This window comes from Triticum dicoccoides, chromosome 1A (genome assembly GCF_002162155.2).
Source record: "Triticum dicoccoides isolate Atlit2015 ecotype Zavitan chromosome 1A, WEW_v2.0, whole genome shotgun sequence".
NCBI lineage: Eukaryota > Viridiplantae > Streptophyta > Magnoliopsida > Poales > Poaceae > Triticum > Triticum dicoccoides.
Genome location: NC_041380.1, coordinates 304,710,504 through 304,733,348, shown reverse-complemented (window position 1 = coordinate 304,733,348; position 22,845 = coordinate 304,710,504).

The following is a 22,845-nucleotide window of genomic DNA, read 5'->3' as shown; positions in this document are numbered from 1 at the left end:
TTATTCATTTGGTATATTTTCTTCATGTGCTATTTCTTTGTCAATTGGTATCGGTTCTTGAAAGTCTTGATCGTGCATATTAACTTCATGTAGTTTCTTTGGCATGTTTTCTTTTTTTGACCCAATATATAAGGGAAACTCCACCAAGTCTCTAATTGGCTAAGTTGTGCATGAAATTCTATTTCATATCTATATGCACATATTTATGTGGAGTTTGTCATATGTATTGTTGGTTTGCTAACTCTTTGGTCCCAATGAGTTTGGGTACCATTTTGTTTGTGGTGTTGTTCTAGGAACAGCTAGAGATGCATTGGATGCTCGGCTCATTCAAAAGGAAGGTGGTGTCACCATGTGCTTATTGGAGTCAAGTTGGGACGTTCAATGAACTACTACCGTTTACATTCAATTGGTATCTACTACATCCTTCCAATGCTATCTCGGTAACAAGTATCTACTCATGCATGCATTTCTTACATACAACCTTGTGTAGGCTGCATCATGGCATGAATTTCTTGATTAGTTCTTGTGATACTTTTTCCCCTTATCAAAGCATATCAGCAATGATCTCATGTTGCTAGTTGTGATGTCCTTGATGGTTGTGTGGTAGGAACTCATTTATATACAATAAGACCATATCTAGCCATGTGCTATGATTTCAAGCAAATATCTTATTGGCATATTTATGCCTTCCTTTTGGATATCTTCTTCCTTCGTGTTGTAACTATTTCGGGTGTACATCCTTCTTTGTAGATAGATATCATCATGATTTTCACCAACCTAGAATCTTATACACTTGAGAGAAGTTACATCTTTAGTGGATATCCTTATTCTTTCACGTCCACCTTTCTTTCCTTTTGTATTTCCTAGGTGGCTTCGTGAAAGGATTTGTCTTGAGTGCGGATCTTATCTTATTGCATCTTGATGCACTCGTGTGTGGTGAAGATTTTCGTTTTTTCTTTTCTCTCTTGCTTGTCTTGATGAGGCTTTTACCGTTTTGATTGGTATCCCTCCTCATGACAAAGATACCTTTTTCCTTCTTCACCTTGGGTTGTCACAAGCATTGGTTTTTCATTTTTCATTTTGAGTGCGCATATGAACCCCTTTGCTTGGTGTGTGTGGGAAGTACATGTCTTGCATCGTGTATCTCATTTATTCAAGACTATGTTGATGCTTCATTCTCATCCTTATATTAGTCTTCTCAAGTGCTTTGGCATGACTCACACACATATTTTGGTTGAGCCTTTTTCTAAATTGCCTCTTTTACATGTTGCTCAACCATTCTTTTGTTGCTTGTGCTAGGCTTTGTTTCCTACATGCTCACTTGCCCTAGTTGTGAGGTTCTATTGATTTGGGGGGTGATGATCCTATTTTGTGCACATTGTATCCATTTACAAAAATTCTTATTTGTGCACAAATCATGGGGAACTTCCCTAGTTTCTTTAGAACACTCCCTTGTGTGTATCATAATATCTTTTCTTCATTTGGCTCGTAGGATCATTGGTCTAGTCGGTTCAATTGATATCCTTTGATTGCTTGCTTCAATTGATATCTTTTGATTGCTTGATTGTGTGTGTGTGTCTCTTTGGTATGTCTCCGTGGCATGTCATTCTTTAGCAATCTTTGTGCCTCGATATAGTTTGTCTTCCTCCAAGTATTTACCTTTGGATTTGTGTATTGCATTCCACTCTCTTGTTGAGAAATACACAACTTTTGGAGGAACGCTTTTTATATTGGCCTTCTAAGTTTTTCGCCCATTTTGGTAATCGATGCCAATGGGGGAGAAGTTTCAGAGAGTTTTGTGGAGAAGTTTTTAGAGTTTCTTCTTGCTTTGGTTTTGTTCCTAAGCATTTGCATCTCATACTCATGCATCATTGGTTGTTGCATTGCATGGTGATGCATAATTCCTTATATAAACTCTCTTGAAAGTGATTGTCTTCAATTACCAAAACGGGGGAGATTGAAAGGACATTCGGTTCCCCCATGTGTGGTTTTGGTAATTGATGACATTCTCTATGGACTAATGGTTGCATTGAGTTATATTTGAAGGTTTTGTCCATAGGCATTTCTTGAAATCCATGTGTTGGTTTGAAGGAGTTTATGTGTTGACCAAGGTGATATTAAGGAATTATCCAAAGATTGGTCATGTGAGTATTGAGCTTATTGCAAGCATGTCTTGAAGAAGAAGATTGTGTGATCATTCATGTTTACCTTCAAGACATCATCCAAATGAAGAGAGTTGGAAAGAGTCAAGGTGGATCAAGACTAAGTACAGAGAGTGATTCAAGTTGATCATCACACAAAGCGTAGAATATACACCGAGTGGGATCAAGTGATCTCACGGTTTGGTAAGCATTGTCCATTGCGCTTTGTGTACTAACCCATGGTGTTTGTGAGAGTTCTATGTGGGGTTAGGTTTGCTTCCATGGGCTTGCGTCAAGAGGAGGATCACATACAACCCATGGAGGATGACATCAAATCAAGGTTGTGTTGTGCAAGTTCAAGTGGAGCATCACGAAGAAATCATGCTTGTAGCTTGCCGTCCATTATGGTGACAATGGACTTGTGAAGGTGTGACGAAGAGTAACTCACCCATAGTGGAGTATGGGGGAGCAATCAACTAGCCTTCATCGAGCCAACACAATCACGAAAGGTGGTCCACCTTGAGGGAGTCAATATCATCATCATCTAGCTCAAGTGGACTTCGTGCAAGACAAAGGTTTGCTGGTTCTCTATTTTATCGATCTCATGGTGGTAGTTTGGAGACCGGGTTATAGGATCGATTGTCATACTATCAAGGGGGCTCTCAAGTGAGTAGCTTGATCATATCGATCTTAGAGAGCTCAAACCATTGCATGCTTGCATCATCTTTCTTGGTTCTTGTTTGGTTTTCTCCTTGTGATATTTGGAGCTTATGGTCATCTTCTCGACAAGCTCGAGTTCATCAAAAACGGAGTTCACATGCTTCTTCTATTGCGTTTTTGGTGTTGGAGGTTTTACCGGTCTTATTTGAGGAAGGGTTCTCACCATTTTCTTATGGGCTTTTCTAATTTCCTTCTTATTGTTATTTATATCAAGATTGTGTTAGCCCTTGTCACTAGCTTTCCAACAAACTTGGTTTCGTTGAATTCGGAGTCCGTTCGCAGAAGTCGTGTCACTTTTGGTGTCCTTAAAAAGCCTGCAGCGGTACTACCTGTAGCGACACGACCTCAGACGGTCAAGTCTATGTGCTTAAGTGTCATCCCTGGATCGGTATTGCTGACACACACAGTACTCGAGGTTTTATAACAGAGTTCAACAGACACTTATTACATCGAATGTCTCAAAAGAAAACTTATTACAATAATATGGTTGAAGGCCATCTAAATAAGATAACAGCGAAAGCTTCGAAGGTAGAAGAGTCCATCCAACTCCACGGCAAAACTGAGTGCATGACAACGACCTAGCACACCTTACTCTTCGTTTGAAAATTCTACAACATAATACGTTGCAGCCTGTGTAGGTCAGCACATGGAATATGCTGGCAAAACAACACTATAGAGCAATGACAAAATAACAGCTATAACTACATGCATATATGGCTGGTGGAGGCTCTATGGTTATCATTTGCAGAAAGCTAGTATTTCCCTACAACAAAGGAATATATTTTATTTAGCTACAAAGTTTGTTGATAATATTGAGAATGGTAACCCCATCTCAATCCCAAATTAAAAGTTAATAACCCGGCAAAATTAATTAAGTAAAGTGATGAGATCAACATAATAATTCAAGCACCACATACTCAAGATGTCCATAACCGAGGACACGGCTATCCATGATTAGTTTATACACTCTACAGAGGTTTGCGCACTTTTCCCCAAAAGACTCGATCTCCTCCGTTGGATTTCTTGCACTACATGATGTTTGAGAAATGGATGACCGAGACACAGTCTTTCAGAAGTGCTAGCTCATTCCGACGGGTAGACAGTACCACGTACATCCCCTACATCTGCTAGTCTACCACTGTAAGAGGTCACACAACATACTCAACTATGCCAGAGCCCATAATGGCTTGTGGCTGCACACGGAAGTTTCCAGCATCAATAACACAATGATCCCTTTGAGCCTGGGATCTCCTTGGACAACACTAGATTCCCTAGGTGCCCACAAAGCAATCCACCCAGATGTGTATTAAAGTAGCCACCTTAAGTTAAACCTTAGTTAACAATAATCTCTCACATCTTTCATGGCTTTTCTCAAACCAAACCACGTCCACGAGCATAGCATAACAGTATAAGCATACGTAGTAAGTACCCAGGGTTTGATATAAGACAATAGGTTCTACCTCATCAACTACTTCCCAATACCCACATGTTATCAAAACCTACTCCTGCAATTGTTTGAGGGTTGAAACTAATGCATAAAAATGGGTAATAAAGGAGTATGATCAAAGTGTTACTTGCCTTGCTGACGATCTGAAAACCCTAGTGACTCGTAGTAGCAAGCCTCGCACTTCGGAAACTCTATCGTGAGCAAACAATAGCATACATAAGCAGTCAAGCATAAGATTCAAGTGTAAAACTCAAGAGAAAATATCTAAACTGAAAGTTCAACTAAAGAGCTTCGATTTGCAAAAAGAATCAATCGAATCAAAGCTACGGAACTCAAACTACGATCAAAATAAGTTTGAATTCAAATCTGCTTGAAACCAAATTTTAAATTGTCAAAACCATGTTCAAGTTGATTATCTGGAAAGAGGGAAACAAGACGAAGATTTTGGCATTTGTTTCACTGGATTTGGACAAACGAGTAAAAAGTAGCGAGGGTTTGAAGTTCAGGGACTAATCTATGATAAAAGTACTCGCGGATAGGTGCCTGGCCGAAAATAAACAGAAAAAGAAAAATCTATCGGACGAACGTCCGCTAACAAAACTAAACGAACGAATTTGTTCGGTAAAAGAAACTAAGCGATGAACATTCGTTAATTAACAAACTAAATTAAAAACCGATCTAACCTAATAAACCGAAAAAACCCGACGGCGGTTCGTTTTATACCGGTCTTCGAAAAAACCGGCGAAGAGATCCGCTCGACGGCGGCATCGGGCGAGGCGGATCTGGCGGCGGCAGTAGGCGGCGGCGGCGGCGGCGACTTGCGTGGCGGCGGCGGCAGGCGGCAGCGTGGCTCGGGCTTTGGGCGGGCTGCGGCAGCGGAGGTGGTGATGAGGGGGAGGGGTGGCGACGGGGTGGCAATATAAAGAGGGGGCGACTCGGCTTGGGGAGGGGGTCGCGGGAGGTGGGGTCCTCCCTGGACTTGGCGGCGGCGCGTGTACAACGGCCGAACTCCGCCCGGAGTCGGTCGGGACGAGGCGGTGGTGCGATGGGCTTTGGCCCGGCTCGGCTGGGCCTTCGGCCCAGTCGGGCGAAGAAGACTTTTTTTATAAATAAATTTTGCCCGAAAGAAAAATCCTAATAAAATATTTTTAAAAATCTAAAAATACCAGAAACAGTTTTCACCGTCCAAACCTAATATTTAGGACAAGATGAACATTTTTCTGGCCTAGAATGCATTTTTTTTCTAATTCAATTAAAATATCAAATAAAATACAAAAAAAATAATAATTTGATTTTAAAATTTCTTCTCCAAAATTCCTCTCTTATTAAAGAAGTCATTTTATCTCCTCTCATTTATTTTTGTTATTGGAAATAATTGGAGAGAAAAATATTAAAATCAAATTGTTCCTCTTTTCAAATTTGAAAAAATTCAAATAAGAAAATTTGTGAAATCTCCAACTCTCTCCTTAGGTCCTTGAGTTGCTTAAGATTTCTAGGATCACAACCAAAATGCAAATAAAATATGATATGCATATGATGACCTATGTATAACATCCAAATTGAAAATTGGGATGTTACAAACCTACCCGCCTTAAGATGAATCTCGTCCTCGAGATTTGGGTTGGCTAGAAAATAGGTGTGGGTGGTCTTTCCATAGGTATTCCTCTCGCTCCCAGGTGGCTTCTTCCTCGGTATGGTGGCTCCACTGAACTTTACAAAACTTGAGAACCTTGTTGCGTGTAACTCGGCTAGCAAACTCGAGAATCTTGACGGGGTTTCTCCTTGTAGGTTAGGTCACTCTCCAACTGAATTGCTTCCAGGGGCACTGTATCTCTCAGAGGAATATCGACCATCTCAGCATGGGACTTCTTTAACTGGGAAACGTGAAACACATCATGAACTGTTGACAATTCTTCTGGTAACTCAAGCTTGTAGGCCACCTCTCCCATACGTTCCAAAACACGGTATGGTCCTACTAACTTTCCCTTAACTCCAAATTGTTTAACTCCTCCAAGTGGTGACACCCGAAGGTATGCTCTGTCTCCAATTTCATAGACCACCTCCTTGCGTTTAGTATCGGCATAACTCTTCTGCCTGGACTGAGCTGCCTTCAGTCTAACATGGATCAACTTAACCTTCTCTTCAAACTCCTTAATTAAATCTGGTCCAAACAATTGACGGTCTCCGACTTCATCCCACATCAACGGTGTCCTGCACCTTCTTCCATTCAAAGCTTCGAAAGGGGCCATCTTCAAACTATCCTAGTAACTATTGTTGTCTGAGAACTGTACGTAAGGCAAATTATCATCCCAACAAGATCCATAATCTAGCGCACAAGCTCTCAACATGTCCTCCAGAATCTGATTGACTCTCTTGGTCTGTCCATCTGTCTGTGGATGAAAGGTTGTACTGAATTCTAGCCTGGTACCCAAAGTCTGGTGCAACAGATTCCAAAACTTTGGGGTAAATTTTGTTCCTCTATTTGATACGATGGTCCTCGGAACTCCATGCAGACATACGATTCTGGTCATATATATCTTGGCCAACTTCGCGCTTGTATAAGTGGTTTTCATGGGGATAAAGTGAGCCACTTTGGTCAAGTGGTCTACTACTACCCAGATAGAATCATATCCTGATCGTGTCCTGGGTAATCCGGTGATGAAATCCATGCCAAGCTTGTCCCACTTCCATTCGGGTATCGGCATAGGCTGAAGTAATCATGCTGGCTTCTGGTGTTCTGCCTTCACTCTCTGACATACATCACATACTGCTACATGCTCGGCAATATCCTTCTTCATACCTGTCCACCAGAAACGTTCCTTCAAAACCAAATACATCTTGGTGTTTTCGGGGTGAATCGAGTATGGCGAGTCATGAGCTTCCTGAAGTATAAACTTCCTAATCTCTGCATTATTGGGCACATATACCCGATCCTCAAACCATAAAGTTTCATGCTCATCCTCATGAAAACCCTTGGCTTTTCCTTTGCCCATCTTGGAACTATCTCCAAACTAAGTTCCTTGAGATCGTCGACTAACTCCTGCGGTAATCCTCTGCTTACGAGGGTATTGACATAACTCTTGTGACTCAAACTGTCTGCTACGACATTGGACTTTCCTGGATGATAATGTAGCTTCGTATCATAATCCTTTATGAGCTCCAACCATCTCCTCTGGCTGAGATTTAACTCCTTCTGCGTGAAGATATACTTAAAACTCTTGTCATCCATGTACACATCACAACGGTTTCCAATAAGAAAGTGTCTCCGGGTCTTGAGCGCATGCACCACGGCTGCTAGCTCTAAATCATGTGCGGCATAATTCAACTCGTGAGGTCGAAGCTGACGTGAGGCATATGAAACAAGTCTTCCGTCCTGCATAAGTAGACCTCCAAGTCCCAAGCGAGAAGCGTCGCAATACACTTGGAAATCCTTACGTATATCCAGAAGAATCAACACTGGGGCTGTAACTAAACGTTTCTTCAACTCCTGAAAACTGGCCTCACATTCCTCGGTCCATTTGAACGTGGTGTCCTTTTTCAACAACTCTATCATAGGTTTCGCAATCTTGAAAAAAATCTCAATGAATCTCATATAATATCTCGCGAGTCCCAGAAAACTGTGGATCTCTCCAATTAAGGTGGGTGCCAACCACTCAGTGATAGACTGTACCTTGGTTGGGTCTACTGCTATACCTTCTCCATATATAACATGTCCAAGAAATCCAACTTCCTTTAAGAAAAACTCACATTTGCTGAACTTGGCATACAGCTGATGTTCCCTGAGCTTCTTGAGAACTAGTCACAAATGTTCCTTGTGTTCCTCTTCATTCTTCGAGTACACTAAAATATCATCAATGAACACCACAACAAACTTATTCAAAAATTCCATGAACACCTTATTCATCATACTCATAAAATAGGCAGGGGCGTTAGTCAATCCAAAAGACATGACCGTGTACTCATATAGCCCATACCTTGTGGTAAAAGCTATCTTAGGTATATCCTGTTCTCGGATCTTCAACTGGTGGTATCCTGATCGAAGATCGATCTTGGAGAATACTTTAGCTCCCTGCAACTCGTCAAACAGATCATTGGTCATCGGTAGTGGGTACTTGTTCTTGATCGTCACTTCATTCAATGCCCGATAATCAACAACCATTCTCAAAGATCCATCCTTCTTCTCAACTAAGAGCACTGGTGCTCCCCACAGTGATGAACTTGGTTAGATATAACCTTCCTCCAGTAACTCCTTAATATGCTTCTTGATTTCCTCCAGATCATTTGCGGGCATCCGATACGGTCTCTTCGATATTGGTCTGGTGCCTGGCAACAACTCTATTAAAAACTTTATGTCTCGATCTAGCGGCATGCCTGGTAGTTCCTCTGGAAATACATCCGGGTAATCCTTCACCACAGGCACTTCTTCCTGAACAACTCCCGAGAGGGAATTCACTTGGGTCCTCCTTGGCGCATGCCTAGATACATACTTGATCCTCTTTCCCTCAGGGGTGGTGAGTAAAATTGACTTACTAGCACAGTCGATGTTCCGTACTTCGATAGCCAATACATGCCTAATATTATATCCAATCCTTGTGACTCCAAAATTATTAGGTCTGAGGGGAAAACATGGCTACCAATGGTTAATGGTAACCGATCACACCATCGACTAGCCATATACTCTACTCCTGGCGAGCTTACTACCATGGGTGACCTAAGGGCTAAGGTTGGCAAATTATACTTGTCCACAAATCCCCTTGATATGTATTAATGCGATGCACCAGTGTCAAAAAGAACGAGAGCAGTAAATGACCTAATCAAAAACTTACCAATCACTGTGTCAGGCTGATCTTCAACTTCCTCCATGTTGATGTGGTTCACCTGACCTCTGGTGAAGGGATTGGGCTTCTTCCCAAAGTTTCCATTGCCATTCTTCAACTCTAAACAATCATTGGCGTAGTGTCCAGTCTTCCTGCACTTGTAACAGGTGACATGACTCAGGTCCTTCCTAGCGGGGGTTGCTGGGTTGGAACGGTTCTAGCTGCTGCTTTCCTCCTTTCCCATTACCATTCTTAGGACCACTATGGTTATGTGAGCTTCCTCCATTATGAGTGTGGCCTCCATGGTTATTATGGGTATGTCCTCCCGAGTTAGGGGTAAAGCAAGGCTTCTGCTGAGCTCTAGAATTATACTTTCCCTGTCCATACTTCCTTTTGCGGCTCTCTATCTGTTGCTGCTAGCCTTCTATCATAAGAGCCCTGTCTACCAACTCTTGGTAGTTAGGAAATATTGCCACCATCAACTTCATACTCAGCTCATCATTCATCCCTTCCATAAACTTCTCCTGCTTTGCGGCATCTGTGGCCACATCATCTGGGGCATAACGAGCTAACTTACTGAACTCATCCACGTACTGTGCCACAGTACGATTTCCCTGGCGTAAGTTACAAAACTCACGCTTCTTCATACTCATTGCGCCAGTTGAGACATGTGATGTGCGGAAAGCTTGCTGAAACTGATCCCAAGTGACATTTGCTATGGGGAAAGTGACTGTGTAATTCTCCCACCATGAGGCTGCGGGTCCATCCAATTGATGTGCGGCAAAGCGTGCCTTCTCAGCATCTGTGCAACCTGCGGTGGTCATCTCCCTTCCAATCCTGCGGAGCCAGTCATCAGCAATAATCGGCTCGGTGCTACTAGAAAACACTGGCAGATTCAACCTTAGAAAACGGGCTAAGTTGTCCACTGGAGGTGGTGGCGGTGGGTTGTTGTTGTTGTTGTTGTTGCCTTGGTTCTGGACTAGCAACTGCATCAAGGCATTCTGCTATTGGATCAACTGAGTGAGCTCTGGTGGGAAGACAAATCCGGGGTCACGTCTTGAAGGCATCTGATAGGTTTAGAGGGGTGAGAATAGAATAGAGTGAGGTCTAAAGAGAAATCACTACCCATATGCACATGAGACAAACACATTCATGGGGGAAATCAATCTAAGCTACCGTTACCAAATGCTCGAACTATTACTATATACATGGGGGAAATACTACTGATAATATGGTGGTCAACTAGAAATTTTGATCGGTGGACGACTCCATGATAACTGCTCCAGCTTCGCCTTCATAATCATCATCACTATCGGGATCAGAGTCGGTATCATCGATGATGATGTAGTCTTCGGGGTGGTTGTCCTCCTCAGGTGCGGGATCTCCCATGAATATTCCTAGCTTCTTCTTTAGGTCTTCATTCTTCTCTAGTAGTACTGCAATTTCCTCCTCACATCCATTGCGTGTAGACTTGAGTTCCTCTTCTAGTTCCATGTTCCTGGCCATCACTTTCTTCATGTCTATCATGCTGGAGCACATCTGGTTCTCCTGGCGATGAATGTATTGGTTTAACTCCTGGATGTAGGCTGCAATGGATTTATCCCTCCTGGTGCAAATCATCTCCCATTGCTCATCTCGGCGTCCACATATCTGGTAGATGGTGTCCTTAAGATCATTGTGATATACCTCGCCGAGGCGTCCCATGGCGATGTGGGCTGTCATGCTCTTTCCTAGACTCCAGGTTGGTGCATCAAAGCAAAACTCTATGGGCTCAGTAACTGGTGTGAATGTCCTTCCTGGAACATGAACTCGAATCATCCAATGCTCCTCTTCTGGTAAATTGGTGATGTAGGTCCCGGTGAATCTTGGTATTCCGATGTTCAGGTACCTACTGGCTTCCTTCAAGTGTCGTCCAAAAGGTGTGTCTTCATCCGGTTGAGAAAACTTGTTCCTTAGGTCTGCCATCTATAAAGTAGAAAAGGGAGAAGAGTCAGAAATGAGTAGAGAAGAGTGTCCTATGGCTTATCTTAGTGGTCGCGTCCTACAGTCAGCGTGTGCTCTAATACCATCTTGTAGCGACCCGACCTCAGACGGTCAAGTCTCTGTGCTTAAGTGGCATCCCTGAATCGATATTGCTGACCCACATAGTACTCGAGGTTTTATAACAGAGTTCAATCACACACTTATTACATCAAATGTCTCAAAAGAGAACTTATTACAATAATATGGCTGAAGGCCATCTAAGTAAGATAACAGCGGAAGCTTCGAAGGCAGAAGGTTCCATCCAACTCCACGGGAAAACTGAGTGCATGACAATGACCTAGCGCACCTTAATCTTCGTCTGAAAATTCTGCAACATAATACGTTGCAGCCTGTGTAGCTCAGCACATGGAATACACTGGCAAGACAACACTATAGAGCAATGAGCAAATAACAGCTATAACTACATTCATATATGGCTGGTGGAGGCTCTATGGTTATCATTTTTGCAAAAAGCTAGTTTTTCCCTACAGCAAAGGAATATATTTTATTTAGCTACAAAGTTTGTTGATAATATTGAGAATGGTAACCCCATCTCAATCCCAAATTAAAATTTAATAACCCGACAAAATTAATTAGGTAAAGTGATGAGATCAACATAATAATTCAAGCACCAGATACTCAATATGTCCATAACTGGGGACACGGCTAACCATGATTAGTTTGTACACTCTGTTGAAGTTTGCGCACTTTTCCCCATAAGACTCGATCTCGTCCGTTGGATTTCTCACACTACATGTTGTTTGAGAAACGGATGACCGAGACGCGGTCTTTCAGAAGCGCTAGCTCGTTACGACGGGTAGACAGTACCACCTACATCCCCTACATCTGTTAGTCTACCACTGTAAGAGGTCACACAACATACTCAACTATGCCAGAGCCCATAATGGCTTGTGGCTGCACACGGAAGTTTCCAGCATGAATAACACAATGATCCCTTTGAGCCTGGGATCTCCTTGGACAACACTGGATTCCCTAGGTGCCCACAAACCAATCCACCCAGATGTGTATTAAAGTAGCCACCTTAAGTTAAACCTTAGTTAAATAATCTCTCACATCTTTCATGAATTCTCTCAAACCAAACCACGTCCACGAGCATAGCATAACAGTATAAGCATACGTAGTAAGTACCCAGGGTTTGATATAAGACAATAGGTTCTACCTCATCAGCTACTTCCCAATACCCACGTGTTATCAAAACCTACTCATGAAATTGTTTGAGGGTTGAAATTAATGCATAAGAACTTGGTAATAAAGGAGTATGATCAAAGTGTTACTTGCCTTGCTGACGATCTGAAAACCCTAGTGACTCGTAGTAGCAAGCCTCGCACTCCGACAACTCTATCATGAACAAACAATAGCATAAATAAGAACTCAAGCATAAGATGCAAGGGTAAAACTCAAGAGAAAAGGTCAAAACTGAAAGTTCAACTGAAGAGCTTCGATTTGCAAAAAGAATCAATCGAATCGGCGCTACGAAACTCAAACTACAATCAAAAGAAGTTCGAATTGAAATCTGCTTGAAACCAAATTTTAAATTGTCAAAACCATGTTCAAGTTGATTATCTGGAAAGAGGGAAACAAGACGAAAATTTTGGCGTTGGTTTCACTGAATTTGGACAAACGAATAAAAAGTAGCGAGGGTTTGAAGTTTAGGGACTAATCTGTGATAAAAGTACTCGCGGATAGGTCCCTGGCTGAAAATAAACAGAAAAAGAAAAATCTATCGGATGAACGTCCGCTAACAGAACTAAACAAATGAATTCATTCATTAAAAGAAACTAACCAATGAACGTTCGTTAATTAACGAACTAAATTAAAAACCGATCTAACCTAATAAACCAAAAAACGGCGACTATTCGGTTTATACCGGTCTTCAAAAAAACCCGGCGATGAGATCCGCTCGACGGCGGCGGCGGGCGAGGCGGCAGCAGCAGTAGCGTGCGGCGGCTCCGGCAGCGACAGCAGGCGGTATCGGCACTAGCGGGCGACGGCGGCGCTAGCGGGCGACGGCGGCAGCGGTGACTTGCGCGACGGCGGCGGCAGCGGTGGGGGCACGGCTCGGGCTTGGGGCAGGCTGCGGCGGCGGCGGTGGCGATGAGGGGGAGGGGCGGCGGCGGGGTGGCTATATAAAGAAGGGGGCAACTCGGCTTGGGGAGGGGGTCGTGGGAGGTGGAGTCCTCCTCGGACTCGGCAACGGCGCGCGTACGCCGGCCGTACTCCGCTCGGAGTCGGTCAGGGCGAGGCGGTGGTGCGATGGGCTTTGGACCGGCTCGGCTCGGCCTTCGGCCTAGTCAGGCAAAGAAGAATTTTTTTTATAAATAAATTTCGCCCGAAAGAAAAATCCTAATAAAATATAAAAAATTCTAAAAATACTAGAAACAATTTTCACCATCCAAACCTAATATTTAGAACAAGATGAACATTTTTCTGGCCTAAAATGCATATTTTTTTTCTAATTCAATTAAAATAACAAATAAAATACAAATAAAATATTAATTTTATTTTAAAATTTCTTCTCCAATATTCCTCTCTTATTGAAGAAGTCATTTTATCTTCTCTCATTTATTTTTGTTAATGGAAATACTTGGAGTGAAAAATATTAAAATCAAATTGATCCTCTTTTCAAATTTGTATGGGTTTAGTGACCGCCCTCAAGGGTCCCTTAGTGGAATCACGGCATCTTGCATTGTGCGAGGGCGTGAGCCGATTACGGTGTCCCTAGTGGCATCTTGGGGTTCATTGTTCCTTCACACCGCTCCAAACAGAGATTAGTATCCACAAGGATGTGAACTTCAGGATACATCGTCGTCTACACGTGCCTCGGTTATCTCTTACCCGAGCCCTTTACTTATGCACTTTACTTTGTGATAGCCATATTATTTCTAGTCATATATCTTGCTATCACCTAGTTGTTTATCTTGCTTAGCATAAGTTGTTAGTGCACATAGGTGAGCCTAGTCATTTTAGGTTTTGTGCTTGACAAATTAACCCCTAGTTTTATTCCGCATTTGTTTAGGCCTAAACCATAATTATTTTAAAGCGCCTATTCATCCCCTGTAAGTGCATCTAGTGCCACCCCTAGTTGGTTTTGGAGTATTGACGACAAACCTAGTTGAGGGACTAATGTGTTTGTGAGAATTGCAGGATAACCCAGGTAGAAGTCCCTCATTGATTCGGTTTTACTACCAGAGATGACCCCTAAAAATGTACGAAGACATTGAAGTCAATGGTGGTATATGAAGATATTCACATTGAAGACTATGACAAGAGAAGACACCGCATGAAGCCTATGGAACTCGAAGACTTAGATCTTTCGTAGTTCTTTTTCTTTTGTGTTGAGTCATAGGAACCACCGTACTGTTAAGTGGGGTCCAGGAGAACCAGTCAGAATGACTGAAGTGATGCCTAAACCAAAAACCTATGTCTTCGAGTGAAGACAATGAGAGCAAATCTTGTCCAGAGCCGGACAAGTCAGCTTTGCTTGTAGCTCAAGTAAAGTTGCCATGTGAGTTTAAAATCTGACCGTTGGGACACATGTCAGTTCCTTAGTGACCCAGGGTCATTTCGGACAAATCAGGTCGGGTTGCCAAGTGGCTATAAATATCCCACCTCCTACAACCATAAACGGTTGGCTGCTCAGATTGAGAGTACGGCTTTTGTCGTTTGAGAGCAACCCACCTCGAAGCCTTTGAGAGAGAGAATTCCTTGCGAGGATAAAGCCCTAACCACTAGAGCCAGAGAGAATTGGGCATCACTTAAGTGTTCTTGTCTGTGTGATATGAAGACTCATTACACTTGAGGACTGTGCATCCTCCAGACGGTTAGGCGTCGCGTTCAGAGCATCCAAGAGACATTGTGGATTGCCAGTGAACGAAGTCTGTGAAGGTTTGGGAGTCTACCTTGAAGACTTACCAGAGTGATTGGGCGAGGACTATGTGACCTTAGCTCAAGGAGAATACGGTGAGGACTTGGTGTCCTGAGCTGCGTGTTCAGGACTGGGTGTCCGGGACTGTGTGTCCTAAGGTTTAAATACCTAGCCGCTCCAACCAGACATACAGTTGTCACAGCAACTGGAACTGGTCCAACACATCATTGTCTTCAACGAGTCACTGGTTTCATCTTCACTTCCTTTTACTTACTGATCACTCATTGTGAAGTCATTGCATGTCTGTTCTATCTTTTGTCTTCACAACGTGAGTGTATGATCTGTTTAGCTTCATAATATCTTCCTACCTGATCCTTATTACACTACAGCTATTTGTCACTGTGCTTTCACTCTGTTGATACTTGACCATGGCTTGCCTAGTGTAGTCTAACTTCCGCTGCATAGTAATAGGCATATCTCTGCTGTTTGTCTTCATAACTTCCACGTTTTGAAGACTTTCATAAAAATCGCCTATTCACCCCCTCTAGTCGATATAACGCACTTTCAATTGGTATCAGAGCAAGGTGCTCCCTTGTTCTATGTGATTCGGTTTAACCACCTGGAGTTTTAGCTATGTCGACTGCAGGGATAATTAAAGTCTCCGCTGCATGCCCCGTCTTCGATGGAACTGAATATCCCTACTGGAAGAATAAGATGCATATGCATCTTGAAGCCATTGACATCGACCTATGGTATGTCGTCGAGAACGGCGTTCCCATGGCTGGAGAAGGTGTCACTACTGCTGATGTCAAGAAATTCGTTCAACTGGACTCTACTGCCAAGAACATCATCTGTGGTCATCTGACCAAAGGACAATATGGCCGTGTGAGTGCTTTGAAGACATCCAAGCTGGTCTAGGACTGGCTCTCCAAGGTCAATGAAGGAATTTCAACCCAGAGAGATCAAAGAATCAGTGTCCTTCGCAACCTCTTCAACCGCTTCAAGCGAAATGACAATGATAATGTCCAGCACACATTTGACCGACTCACTGACATCACAAATGAGCTTCAAGCCCTCGGCGCCACTGAGATTACCAAACACAAAGTCGTCAAGACGCTGCTGAGATCACTTGATAGTTCGTTTGACATCCTGGCCCTGATGATCCAAGACCGTCCTGATTTCAAGACACTCGATCCGTCTGACATACTTGAGAGGCTCAACACACATGAGTTTCAGCTTTCGGAGAAAAGAGATATCTACGGTCCAAACTATGGGCGAACTCGTGCCTTGAAGGCAAAAGCTGTCTCCTCATCTGAAGAAGAATCTGATAGCAGTTCTGATGATCCTGAAGACATTGGAAGGGAACTTGCTATGTTTGTCAAGAAGTTCCAAAAATTCACCAAGAAGAAAGGTTTCAGAAAGTCTTCCCGATCAAGTTCAAGCAATGATGAAGCTCCTGCTCATGACTACAAGAAGAAAACATGTCACAAGTGCAAGAAACTTGGCCACTTCATCTCTGAGTGTCCACAGTGGGACAATGAGAACAAAAAGAAGAAGAAGAGCAAGGAATATGACTCTGACGACAAGAAGAAGTAGAAGAAATACTCAACGTCTTCTTCCAAGTCTTCCTCAAAGTCTTCATCACACAAGAAGAGCTCATCTGGCAAGGCACGTGCGTTTGTTGGCAAGGAAATGGATTCAGAGGAGGAGTCTGCTTCTGAGGAGGCGGAGGTGGAGTCTGAAGAGGAATCCGACTCAGGCGTCGCTAGTCTGGCTACAGCATACATTGCCAAGTCTCTTCAACACTGAAGACAATGACTTCATCACCGACACCGATGCAAATGACAAGGACTGCTCCACTTCTACCTACTGCTTCATGGCACGCGGTGCCAAGGTAATCACGCACTACTCACTATCAAACATCTAGTAACGATGACTCTGATTGTGTTTCAAAACCTAGCTACAAAACACTTGCTAAAATTGCAACTGAACAACAGAAAGCTATGGAACATATTCAAAAACTGTTAGATAGAAGCGATGATCTGTTGGGTGCTGAAATGACTCGATCTGAATCTTTAATTGAAGACATAAAAAATCTTCACGTTAAGTATCAGGAACATGAAAATCGTCATGAAACTCTCTCAACAATTCATGAAAAGCTTTCCTATGATTATCTTCAAAGGAAGCAAGACTCTTGAGAAATTGAGAGCAGTTCATGAATATCTTCAAACGGAAAATGAGTCACTTCGCGCCAAACAAATCAGTCCGGCTCAGGAAGGATTTGAACCACCATGTCTTAAATGCATTGAGCGTGATAATGCTACTTCTGTTGCTGAATGTTCTATTGCTACTGCTGTTGCAATATCTTCAACTGTTGATGCGGTAACTAACCCCTCTGTTGAGGATACCACCGCTATTGCTGATGAGAATGCTAGGTTGAAGACATTGCTTGAAACAGGGATGTACAAAAGTCTTCAAGGGCATCAGACACTATGTGATGTCCTCAAAAAGAAGATTCTGAACCGAAACCCTAGGAAAGAGGGTGTTGGGTTCGTAAGGAAAATGAATGCAGATGGCTCTTACTGGAAACCTGAGCAGTACCCCAAAACCATGTGGGTTGCTGCGGAGGAACCTTCAGCAGATCCATCCAATCTAACTGGCTTCACCTGTGCTAACCCCATTATCATTGATGAATCCTTTGATGCAAACTATATACTGTTTAAGAATCAGAATGGTGAAGTGTTTGCCAGGTACATTGGTACTAACTACAGGAATGGACCGCCTATGAAGAAGATCTAGGTTCCGAAAAGGTGTCTAGAAAATCTTCCTGTGAATGTCTTCATGACACCTCACTTGAAGAAGACAAACCTCAGACCAAAGGCTTCATACGGTCCAAAGGCTTCATACAAACAGAGGACTCACCTGAGTCTCACTAACGCAAATGTTTTGCAGAGAAACCATACTCAGGCATATGAATATGAGAGCGGTTCATCAAACCGCTATGTTCATAAGACCAAGAACTATTCTGCTTATTCTTATGAGTACTATTGTCCACCTGCAAGATTGTTTGCTAAGGCTTCAAAGCCAAAATTCTCACATGCTGCACTTAGACTTATTGCTTCTAAGCCACCCTTGAAGATGTGGGTGGTTAAGAAGGCTTAACTCTCTTTTGCAGGGAAAGGTCTCCAGCAGAAAACCAAAATCGTCTAACGCTATTGCTGGGGACCTTAAACATCTTGTAGGGCACAAGATCAAATGCCCAAATGGTCTTACTATGTACTTCGTACTTGAATCGCTTGCTACACTCCCTATTAGTCCTAACCTGGATGTAAGCTTTCATAACCCACTGGTTCGTCAAATGTTTTTGCTTCACAATGCTCTTGGTGAAGCCTATCCCCCTAACTGCACTGTAGGGTATGACACCAGCGTCTTCAGAATGGATTATTGATAGTGGGTGTACAAATCACATGACTGGCAAAAGAAGTCTTCTTATGGACTCAACCTTACGTCCATCCGACAAGAGCCACATCACATTTGCTGACACCGGTAAAAGTAAGGTATTGGGTCTAGGTAGAGTTGCAATCTCAAGGGATCAACACATGGATAAAGTCATGCTTGTTGAATCCCTTGGCTTTAACTTAATGTCTGTCTCAATGCTTTGCGATTTGAACATGATCGTAATGTTTGGAAAATATCGTTGCCTTGTACTAATGGAATCTGACAAGTCTATAGTGTTTGAAGGGTATCGAAAAGATGATTTGTATGTGGTATATTTCTCAGCAGGGCCACAGCTTGCAGTATGTCTTCTAGCAAAGGCTTCAGAATGCTGGCTATGGCATCGGAGGCTTGGACATGCTGGCATGAGGAACCTCCACACCCTTGCGAAGAAGAAGCATGTCATAGGCATCGAGGGCATCAAGTTCAAAAAAGACCACTTATGCGGTGCCTGTGAAGCAGGGAAAATGACGAGGGCCAAACATCCCTCGAATACAATCATGACTACTACTCAACCCTTCGAACTGCTTCACATGGATCTTTTCGGTGCCACTCATTACTCAACTCTAACTACTACTGCTTGCCTCTATGGCTTCGTTATTGTTGATGATTATTCTAGATATACTTGGGTGCACATAATCCTTTACAAGACTGAAGTGCAGGATGTCTTCAGACGCTTCGCCAATCGTGCTATGAACAACTTTGGCGCCAAGATAAAGCACATCAGAAGTGACAATGGCACTGAATTCAAGAACACTGGCCTTGATACAATCTTGATACCCTGGGCATCACACATGAATTCTCAGCCCCGTACACACCACAGCAGAATGGCATCGTCGAACGCAAGAACATAACACTAATTGAGATGGCCAGAACGATGCTAGATGAATACAAGACCCCAAGAAAATTCTGGCCCGAAGCTATTGATACTGCATGCCATACAATCAATCGTGTTTATCTTCACAAGCTACTGAACAAGACATCTTATGAGCTCCTTACTGGCAAAAAGCCAAATGTCAGTTACTTCAGAGTATTTGGCGCAAGGTGCTGGATCAAGGACCCACAACACACCTCAAAATTTGCACCAAAAGCACATGAGGGTTTTATGCTTGGATATGGAAAGGATTCGCACTCCTACAGAGTCTTCAATCTCTTTCATTACAAAGTGGTTGAAACAGTGGATGTGCGGTTCGATGAGACCAACGGCTCACAAAGAGAGCAGCTGCCAAGTGTGCTAGATGAAGTTCCATCCAGTGAATCAATCAAGCTAATGGGAACTGGAGAGATTATACCATCTGAAGCTCATCCTGAAGAAGAACTTATCATTTCAGCACCTGATCAACAGGAAGACAATGCTCAGCCTGAAGACATTCCTTCCAACAACGACAATGAACAACAAGAGCAAAGTCTTCGCCCTGTACATCCTCGCGTTGCCAATGAAGTGCAGATTGAAAGAATAATTGATAGCATCAATGCACCTGGTCCACTCACTCGTTCAAGGGCAACTCAGCTAGCAAATTTTGAGGGCACTTCGCATTCGTCTCAATATCAGAACCCAAGAAAGTTGAAGAAGCCTTCATGGAACCTGAATGGATTCAAGCTATGCAAGAAGAGCTTCAATAGTTTGAGCTGAATAATGTATGGGAACTGGTTAAGCGTCCTGATCCAGGGAAGCACAATATAATAGGCACCAAATGGATATACCGCAACAAGCAAGATGAGCATGGTCAAGTTGTCAGAAACAAAGGTCGTCTCGTTGCTCAAGGATATACTCAAGTGGAAGGCATTGACTTCGATGAAACATTTGCTCCTGTGGCTAGGCTTGAAGCCATACGCATACTGCTGGCCTATGCAAATCATCATAACATACTTCTATATCAAATGGATGTGAAGAGTGCCTTTCTCAATGGCAAGATTGAAGAAGAAGTGTATGTTGCACAACCGCCTGGCTTTGAAAATCCAAAACATCCTGACATGGTATACAAGCTCAACAAGGCACTGTATGGCCTCAAACAAGCCCCTAGGGCCTGGTATGACACACTCAAATACTTCCTGAAGAGCAAAGGCTTCATACCTGGTTCCCTAGATCCCACTCTTTTCACGAAGACATATGATGGTGAACTGTTTCTGTGCCAAATATATGTGGATGACATTATCTTCGGCTGCACCAATCAGAAGTACAGTGAAGAGTTTGGATATATGATGCAAGAGCAATATTAGATGTCCATGATGGGGGAGCTGAAGTTCTTCCTTGGTCTTCAAATACGACAACAACGCAATGGCATCTTCATATCTCAAGAGAAGTATCTCAAAGATTGCCTGAAGAAGTTCGGTATGCAAGACTGCAAAGGCTTCACAACACCAATGCCAACCAAACATCATCTGGGTCCTGACGACAATGGTAAAGAGTTTGATCAAAAGGTATACCGCTCCATGATTGGTTCTTTACTTTATCTATGTGCATCTAGGCCAGATATTATGCTTAGTGTTCGCATGTGTGCTCGATTTCAAGCGGCACCAAAGGAATCGCATCACTTAGCTGTGAAGTGAATTCTTCGATATTTGGCTCACACCCCAACTCTAGGATTATGGTATCCAAAGGGCTCAGAGTTTGATTTGGTTGGATTCTCGGATGCTGATTATGCTGGTGACAAAGTTGATCGCAAGTCTACATTAGGCACATGTCACTTTCTGGGACGATCACTTGTATGTTGGTCTTCAAAGAAGCAAAACTGTGTATCTCTCTCCACTGCTGAATCTCAATACATTGCTGCTGGATCTTGCTGCGCTCAGCTTCTGTGGATGAAGCAAACACTCAAGGACTATGGCATTCATCTGAAGCAAGTACCACTTTACTGCGACAACGAAAGCGCCATCAAGATTGCCAACAACCCAGTTCAGCACTCGAAGACAAAGCACATTGAAATTCGTCATCACTTTCTCAGAGATCATGTTGTGAAGAAAGACATTGATATCATACACGTCAACACTGAAGAGCAATTGGCAGATATCTTCACCAAGCCCTTGGATGAGAAGAGGTTTTGCAAGTTAGGGTGTGAGCTAAATATCCTGGAATCCTCAATATGTCCTGTAATCAGGCACACATCCTAACCCTTATGCATATTGATGACTTAGATGTGCAACACACAAAGTAAAGTATATCTTCAATCAATGAAGACATACATTCTAAGTGTGAATACATTAATGTGGAATTTGACTTCGGAGCGCCACGATAATTGTGCGCCGTGTCTGGGTCTAATACTTCCTATACGGTGGGTAACGCCACCACCAAACATTCTATTTTGAAGTACTTCACTCATGGCGTTACCTTGCAATGTCTTCATATTTGGTTTGGCTTCAATCTCAACATGTCTTCATGATTATCTTCACTACGTTGATTATATAGATATATATGTATACTAGTGTTCTGTCCTCTACAGCATTCACTTATAGCTATGTCTTCTTGTTTGAATCTTTTGAACTAAGTGAATGTGATCGGACCCTAACCTCTCTATGCTCTCTATCTCAAAATTCTATCTCTCCAAGTCATATGCATTCTATTGAAACTGTCGAATGTCTTCTCTGCGTCCTTGTCAGTAGAAGACACAGAGACAACATTTAAGTCCGTTTTCAATGCTCATTTATCCACATGAAATCCAGAGAAGTAGGAACGACCACCCAACAATCCAGGCGTGCGTGGGACGTGGAACTGCCCCCAAAATACCGCATGATGGCCACGTATTACTCAAATGCGAATCGCCAGGGGCACCTGTGTAATAGCGCAGTGCCGCCCCTGTGCCTATAAATACACACTTACCGCCGTCATTATCTCTTCTTCCACCCTCACATGAACCCTAGCGCCACCGCTAGCCCTCGACGATGCCGGTGATGAAGCGCTTCGCTGTCGCAACCTCTCCGACGCCGTCTTCACGCCGACCGCGGACATCGTCCTCTCCGCCGTCGCCGTAGGTCTCCTCCGTCGCCAAGTTAGGGCACGGAAGAGTGAACTGCTCGGCCTCATCTCCCACTCCGTCTAGCAGTTCCAAGTGTGGTAAATAGAACTTCTTTTTGCAACCCCTTTTGATCCTATGGTTCTGTCACTTTCTACCATAAGAAGTTTCTATTCACACAAGTTAGATCTCTCTCAATCTGCATCTCATAATATGCCTAGTATATTCACTTGTGCTTCATGAAGTAGTTAGATTCCTCACTTGTACTGATCTGTGGGTTCGTACAAATCTGGAACCAACTTCTTTTCTATGAGTGAATGTCTTCGCACGATGAGGTCAATGTCTTCTAAACTGATTTATCTTCAAA